Source organism: Coenobita brevimanus, chromosome 67 (assembly GCF_032717465.1).
Source record: "Coenobita brevimanus isolate Jiangsu-jjx chromosome 67, ASM3271746v2, whole genome shotgun sequence".
NCBI classification, from domain to species: domain Eukaryota; kingdom Metazoa; phylum Arthropoda; class Malacostraca; order Decapoda; family Coenobitidae; genus Coenobita; species Coenobita brevimanus.
The window spans coordinates 15,681,296-15,687,875 of record NC_137020.1 but is presented as its reverse complement, the minus strand read 5'-3'; positions in this window follow the sequence as shown (position 1 = coordinate 15,687,875).

Below are 6,580 nucleotides of genomic sequence, written 5' to 3'. Positions count from 1 at the left end.
CCCAACAATTATTAATAAGCTGGACTGTGATGCTTTCCTAATTTCCTCCCAGAGATATTTACTATCAGCTCTACTTAATTTGGGAGATCTATAAATTGCTCCTGAGACTAATTTCTCCCTATTATTACTCATTTTAACCCAGACACTTTCTGTGTCCCTATTTGCCCAATATCTATTTTATTGTAACAGTTTAATCAGATCCTTTACATAAAATAGCTACCACTCCCCCACTTTCTTCCCTGACAGTGAACTTGTTACAAAAATAATGTAGGCATATATCTGATATTCTGCTAAAAATTCTCAAGTGTCTGTATTCATCCAAGTTTCACTAATAGCAACAGTATCTATTTTCTCTGTACAAATCAAAGCCCTCAGTTCATCCATTTTATTACGTAAACTCATTGATTGTGTAGTACACTTTCAGATTATTGCGATTAGTTATGCCTTTACCTTGGCATTTACTGTTATTTATTTTATTACTAACTGGGAAACTCTTTACTTTACTATTATAGTAATTTTTTGTACTGTCAACTTATGTGCCCTTCTCTCAACATTCTATCATCTCTCATGTCATACTTATCAGACAGTTGCCTGAGTGGATGTATCTTACACACTATTAGTTGGAGCTTTTGTTCTTAAATTTTGCAAATATCGATGCATCTATCCAAACATGGTAATGTGTGTTCTGACTGCTGGTTGCTGCAACTTCATGCTACACTTACTTCTCAATCTCGAAAAAATCCCTCCAACTCCCTATCTATCATTCCCAGCTTAAAAACAGTAACTCCCTGCCTGCTAAGATGAGGTCCATCCCAACCTACAAGAGCACTTCGTCTATAAAACCGGTCCCAGCTGTCCATGACAGGTATGTGCATTGTCTTTGCAATGCACTCAAAACGACAATTAAACCCTATTGCCCTGCTCAACCATTCCCTTCCAACCACACCACCTTGATAAAACACCAAGCACTACAGGAGTTCCTCCCCTCTCCCTAACCTTCTTTTAACATCAACTTGTACCTTTTCCACAGTACCTCACTCTTATTACTAATATCATTGCCTCCTACACTGAGGCACACAGTGGGACTGTCACCCACTTTCCTTTACGATATTTGCAATTTTATCTACCACATTAGCCTTCCTGGCCCCTGGAGGGCACACATGTTGCTTGGTCTGGGCCTTGCATGGCCCTGTTCAGATATCTCACCTGGGAGTCTCCAACAACAACAACATTTTTCTTGCCTTTGTATTCTGTTTATACTTACTTTGTACTGGAAGTTCTCTCATAGTCCTTCTCATCTCACTTCCCTCTCTGCCTTCCCTTCACAGCTTCGTCTTGTGGTGTGTCGAATGTATTGGTTATCTTGTTGCGTTTTGCTTTTTAAGAGTGAACGTTTTTTTACCCTATTTAACTGGTGTCCAACCTTCAGCCTTTTTCTCTTTCTCCTCCAACATCTCCTCCAACAATTCCCTCATCTGTGCATTTTCCTGCCTGAGAATTTGCTGCCTCCGCTTCAGTTCGAGAAGTTACTCCTTTAATTCAAGGTAGTCCTTTTCGGTACCTGCAGTGTGGACACATTCTCACAGCCGAAAAAGCCATTACGCACTGGATTCACACTGGGTAGCTTTTACTATCACTGTGGGTCACTACAGGTCACCACAACACACACTCTCTCTGGATCACTTCTTCTTATCTGTGATGCTACAACACACTAACAGCAACCACTATCACAGAATCACTAAAGCACACTAGCACAACACTACCACAGGTCTCAGGCACGTATGAGCTGACTGGCCTCACTAGTAAGTGACTCCAGTGCCCCTCAAACTGTCGGTAAATACAAATACATCTGTCTTATCTTCCTTCCTGCAGCAGGAGTGAGGGCAAATTTTATGGAATACAACTCTGCTTGAGTGGAAGAGACATGGAAGAACAGTCTATAGCAATTACCCCGCATCGTCAAGTCGTCCGTTTTTCTGCAAAATGTATCCTAACCACAACACCACATCCAGCCCTGCCGTCACTAGCTACCGAACCATCACAATACACATGTATGGCAGTTTCCCTAGCTAGCCTGTTTTATTTCCGCCTCATAATGAGCTTTGAGTTCTCCCCAAACATACGAGTTTTTCTTCTGCGGCAAGAGGGTTTTATAATAACACTAATTGCTTCACTACCCTGCTATGTGCGTCTGTTTGACCGTGAGCTACAGAGGGCATCATCAGTGCCACCAAATGCGACCTATATGCCTGTAGACGGTCAACCCAGTCTCTCCACGTAATCCTCTTCCCACTGAGATGACGGAGAGGTGCCTGATCTAAGTGCTTTATTAAATACAATGCAGTAGGCTTTCTCCACTTTTAATTCTAAAGGTGTGTCACAGCAGACATAGTATTGATTTCATAAATCCTATCCTTTACAGGTAGGTGAGGTTTAGCTCTAGCCCCATTGCATACAAAATCATAGCATTTTAGGACAGTTTAGAATGGTCCTCATTGCTTCGTTTTAGATTTTCTCTAATTTTTCAGGCCTCCCATCATCAAAGCAAGAGAGTATAGGGCCCGCATAATCCACTACTAATCTTATTGTGCTTATGTATAGCATTCGTAAGACAGGTACTCCTACGCCTCTTCCACTCCATGCGAGAGCTTTAAGTGGTCTTAATCTAGCTTTACAATGAGTTATTAAATACCTCAGTTCTGCCTCTTTACTCTCGGCCGAGTAACCAACATAAGCCACGAGGTATTTATAGCTCTTAACTCTATGTTGACATTATTTACTGTCAGTTTCTCTTCTATTTTAGATCTGCACATGAACCTGGTTTTATTTTCATTAATGTTGAGCCCTAATTTCCGTGATAATTGTGCAAAATTTGTCACCGCCATTTGCATCTTTTTCATGCTTTTACTTTGCAGGAGAATATCATCTGCATGGATGGTGAGGTTCACCACACCAGATATTTCTATAGCATTTCTGTTCACTAGTACATTGAAAAGAGTTGGGCTAAGAACCCCTCCTTGTGGTGTTCCCAGCTCCATACTCTTCTCAGATGATTCAGTTCCTTGATAGGCTACCCTTGTCCGCCGCCGATGTAAGTAATCCCCGATCCAGTGTAACAGCCTTCCAGACACTCCCATTTTCGCAAGTTCGTATAGAATCACCTCACCATTTGCCTTTTCGAATGCTCCTCTAAAGTCAATGAATGTTCGTCAGTAGTCGTTTTCATTCGACAGACAATTTATCATAGCTCCCACAGATCCCTTCCCCTTAATAAACCCATAAAGAGATTCATGTATTTTTTCATCTATGACATATCGCAGTCTTTAATACCAGAACTCTTTCCATCATTTTGCTAAAGCATGATGTTAGAGAAATAGGTCTAAAACCCCCATCCGGGTTAGGTATTGGTATTATCAGTGCCCTCTTCCATGTCTTTGGTAATTTTCCTTCCCTATAACTCATGTTAAATAAACGGAGCTGTGGACCATCGTGGATGGCTGCCAGGCAGTTTATGATCTCATATGTAATACCATCTTCCCCCGGTGCAGTTGATCTACCTCTTTTAACTGCTTGCATCAATTCATCCCTTGTAATTTCTACACAGGTCTGGTCACCCCTATTCAGTGCACAAATAATTGTGTGCCTTCTCTCCTGCTCCCAGCTGGACACCGCCTGTTTGACCTCTGGTGGCAGGCTGTCACTGCTGGCAGCCATGGCACCACTTGTCTATGAGTTCGTTGGCCAAGCTCTCAGGCCTTGGGTGCAGTATATCCTTTTTCCTTTTGCCCCGAACCCTGTTTACTTCCCTCCAAACTTCATGTACATTTTATTTTGCCCAACTCTGTTTACAAAATTTTCGCAGTATTCCCCCCTTACTTCATTACGCATCTTACCGCACTGTTTGGCCGTTTCTAGCATTACTCGGCCTGTTGCTTCATCTTCTCCTGACCGTTTTTGTGCGCAGCTCTTCATGTTTTTTCCCATTCCCGTAACTGATGATCATCTGCTTAGGAATATTTCATATTCATAAAGCTGCATGACTGACTACTCTTCCTGGTCAGAAATGCTTCTTTTTCTTTAACTAAATCCTCATAGAAAGTGTCTATATCCCTGGGCTGATAGTTACTGTACCACATCTTTATGTTCTGTACGAATTTGTCAATGTCCTTTTGCTTTCAAGGTAAAACTATTCTTTTCCTACCATGTTGTGGACTTAGTCGTTTTTTCAATAGCATGGCTATTTTAAGGGCAAAGTGGTCACTCAACAACTCCGGCACTACCTGGCACTCTCCATTCAGTCCCTGGCCATTTAATATACAAGCATAGTCCAACCGTCCTCCCCTGACATGTGTTACATCAGCATTACCCAGAAGCAGCGCATCAGGGTGGTCTTGTAGAAACTGGACAAATGCAGCACCGTTATAATTGTTACCACTTCCCGTTTCAAGTGATCTGTGTCTGGCATTGATATCCCCTGCAAGTACTGTTAGGTCATTAAAAATGCTGTCTAGTATATAATTACCATCAAAGCAGTTTTTTGATACATATAAATTCACGATATTTAACTCTCGCTGTAGAAATATCTTTATGTTCAAACTCTCTATTTCCTCTTCTTTTTTGGGATATGCTGTTACCTCAGACGGTATGGAATTTATAACATAGGTGGATAAACCCCTTATCCCTTCTCCGGCTGGAAAATGGTAACCTTGATACCCATTCAACTTAAGCAGAGCACCCTCACCCCTACCTCCCGTTTCCTGCAGTAAAATAACATCAGTGGAGTTTTGAGTTACATAATAGTGAATGTCAGCTATTCTGTTTCTTATTCCATTCCCACATTCCATGTAACTATATTAAGTTCATTGTTGTCCGTCATTGGTTCATCATATCCTCAGCCTCATCTATACTATCAGCAGTTATTCTCTCAAGGATTGTGGTACGCTTTATCAAGGTTAGTTTGAAGTTCCCTCCAACTGTTCATTAATGTATTTCCTTCTTCCTAGCACTGTTGCATTTGGCATTCCTTGAAGGCTCTTTACCATCAATACCAATGGATATCACAGAAGGTTTTGCTCTGGGGTTTTACCTCAGGGCAAGTCATCACTCCCCTGCTTTCTTTTTTCTTCTCTCTGGTTTTGAGCCTTTAGAGAGGCTTGAAGTGTTTCTTCTTGTATTTTTATGATAATTCACTCACTTTCTTTTCTAGTTCTCTTGTCAACTTTCTCTTTCCCTAAAGGATGTTTCTATATTGCACTCACTCTCTTGTCTATGGTGTCAATTTTCTGCTCTAGGTTCTTCATATACTTAATAATTTCACTCAATACAGACTCACCTATTGTCATGGTAGTAGAGAGAGTATTTTCTGTGACTACCTCGTTTGTGAGGTTGAGTTGTGGTGGTGAAGGGTGACCGTCACAGGTGGTAGGTGAGGCTGAGTACCCATCACTCACCTCAACCCTGGGACACGCTGAAGTGCTCCCCAAGGCCGGCCACGCCACTGCCGCATCAAATGCACCCCACACCTGTCTCCCTGTCCCTGCTGCCCAAGCTTTTGTGGTGCACGCCTGCCCTACACCACCCATGCCGACTTCTTACACCATGCTGCTCTGCTCAGGACATCACCCTGCTCTCCTCTCCTGATCCTCAGCTAGCGCAACGTATGGTTTCCTCGGACACAGGGCAGAGTTAGCATTGTGTTCGCCAAAACAATTGCAGTATTTAGAATCTACATTAGATCCAGCTTTGATTTTTTCTCCACATATCTTCGATTCATGCTTCCTGGCGCAGAAACTATATCTCAGGCCCTCCTGACATCGCCAAGCTCCGTGACCCAATCTGCTGCAGCGAAGGCAGAAAGAGGGTTCTTCAATAAAAGGTCATGATCTCACTCTTGCCCGCCCCAGTCACACGCAGATTTCATTTGGGACTTCCTCCTATCCCATTAGAACAACAACTTGGTTTTTCTCCTTGCCCCTAATTACATGCCTCTTTGCCCAGACAACTCTTGTATCATTTAGAAGGAAATGTGGGTCCAGTTCTAAGGGATAATTGAAGACAATAACTTTGGTATGTTATTCTCTCTCCTCTGGCACCTGCAGGACTATATCCTCATACCCAGTTGTGGTGACAGCATCATCGACCGCCTCTTGGCTGCCCACTGATGACAATAAGGGCGATTCTTGCACATCTCTGAACAAAACTTCAAACCTTCTGTGTGCTCTGGCAAGTTTGACTGTCCATAATAGTTTTTGGTAGTATGTGAGGTCCGTGTCGTTTGGGAATAGTAGCCTCACTCTATTCCCAGGGGATGGCTCTGTCCTACCCTGCCTGACCTCTGCTGCTGGCCCACGTGGTGAGGTGTCGCTTGCACCTGATATCCCCGACACATGTAGCTCTATTCCACTATTCTCTTCACTATTACTTCTATTTCTCACCTTCTTACTGCCACTGTCTTCCTCGTCGTCGCTCGCATCTAACTCAGCACTCATGTTCGTCCTCTTCCTCTCGTTGATCACTTCTGTCGATTCCTCCTCTATGGTTGTTTCTTGCTCAACGCCCGAGGACATCTCATCATTCACTG